The sequence below is a fragment of the Nematolebias whitei genome, unplaced genomic scaffold, assembly GCF_014905685.2.
Source record: "Nematolebias whitei isolate Nwh7 unplaced genomic scaffold, NemWhi1 Nwh_scaf_11359, whole genome shotgun sequence".
Classification (NCBI taxonomy): domain Eukaryota; kingdom Metazoa; phylum Chordata; class Actinopteri; order Cyprinodontiformes; family Rivulidae; genus Nematolebias; species Nematolebias whitei.
Window position 1 is genome coordinate 1 of NW_023629904.1, and position 1,819 is coordinate 1,819.

Here is a 1,819-nt window from a genome sequence, read left to right on the forward strand (position 1 = left end):
AAACATTTGATAGACTGAGATGAAGTAGAGTTCATTAAGATGTTTTCAAATGGTCAGTAAACCGCAACTTTGGAAAATGGACAACTTTACTAAATGTCATTTACACCTTTGCTGGTTAACGTACAAATGCTAAATATGGCCAGTGTGTCAAAGACAGTTACTACTTAGGGACATGTTACTTTTTGATTGGACTTACTAAAGATTGACTCTGGTGGGACTCGAACCCACAACCTTTGAATGACTCCTGGTCCACCACTAGAAGTCCAATGCGCTGTCCATTGCGCCACAGAGCCCTCTGCTTCACCTAATGTGTCAAAGATGTTTGGACATGGAGGCTAAGTGTGTTGAGAATTTAATAGTCCAAATAAAACTGTTCAAAAGTCCAACAAATTCCTATAAGAAGTCTTGTGCACAATCAACAGCTCTGTTGTGTACAAATGTGACAAATACCAAAGTGTATGAGAGAGTTGCTAAACTGAGGTAAGAAACATTTCAATAGGACTCAAATCCACAAACTTTGAACGTCCTCTTTCACGAACCCTTGAAGTTCATTGTGCTGTTCTTTGTGCCACACAGTCCTCCATTATTCAGCAAGTGCCAAAAACATTTGATAGATTGAGATGAAGTAGAGTTCATTATGATGTTTTCAAATGGTCAGTAAACTGCAACTTTGGAAAATCTACAAGTCTTAATGTTCTTTGTATTACATAGGCCCTTTCTTTTTAACATACAAATGTTAAAATTTGTCAGAGACAGTTCTTACATAGACATGAGTTACTCTCTGATTGGACTCACTAAAGAATGACTCTGGTGGGACTTGAACCCACAACCTTTGATTGGTTCCTTGTCCACCACTAGAAGTCCAATGCGCTATCCATTGCACCACAGAGCCCTCCATGCAAGACTTTGTGCCAAAGATATTTGGAAGATGGAGACCAAGTATGTCGAGATGTTTAAACGTCCAAATAAAACTCAATATTTAAAAGTTGAGCAAATTGTCACAAGAAGTCCCGTGCACCTTCAATTACGCCACAGAGCTGTTTAACTCTGTTATGTATAAATGTGAAAAATGCCAAAGTGTGAGAGACTGGCTAAATTGAGATAAGAAACATTTCAATAGGACTCTAATCCACAAACTTTGAATGTTCTGTTTCTCTAACCCTTGAAGTCCAATGTACTGTCCATTGTGTCACAACACCCTCCAATTTAGAGCAAGTGCCAAAAACATTTAAAAGAGATGAATTAGAGTTCATTAAAATGTTTTACAATAGTCAGTAAACAGTAATCTTTGAAAATATAAAAGTCTTATTAAATGACCTTTACAAATTATAGACACATTGCTGTTTAACATACAAATGTTAAAAAGTGCCAGTGTGTAAGACAGTTCTTACATAAAGTTGTATATGCGCTGTCCATTGCGCCACAGAGCCCTCTGCTTGACTCAATGTGTCAAAGATATTTGGACATGGAGGCCAAGTGTGCTGATTTAAAAGTCCAAATAAAACTGTTCAAAAGTCCAACAAATTCCTATAAGAAGTCTCGTGCACAATCAATAAATAACACAACAGAGCTCTTTAACTCTGTTATGTACAAATGTGACAAATACCAAAGTGTGAGAGACAGTGGCTAAATTGAGATAAAAAACATTTCAATAGGACTCAAATCCACAAACTTTGAACGTCCTCTTTCACGAACCCTTGAAGTTCATTGGGCTGTTCTTTGTGCCACACAGTCCTCCATTATTCAGCAAGTGCCAAAAACATTTGATAGACTGAGATGAAGTAGAGTTCATTAAGATGTTTTCAAATGGTCAGTAAAC

General features: G+C 37.2%; 2 non-coding genes across 2 annotated transcripts; both read right to left on the bottom strand.

The window, feature by feature from the left end:
* Positions 1-203: 203 nt before the first annotated feature.
* Positions 204-293, bottom strand: trnar-ucu. Its single transcript is given in 2 exon segments — positions 204-239; positions 257-293. It is a non-coding gene; the product is annotated as a tRNA-Arg (tRNA).
* A 509-nt stretch (positions 294-802) lies between these two features.
* trnar-ucu lies at positions 803-892 on the bottom strand. The gene is given in 2 exon segments: positions 803-837; positions 856-892. It is a non-coding gene; the product is annotated as a tRNA-Arg (tRNA).
* Positions 893-1,819: the final 927 nt, after the last annotated feature.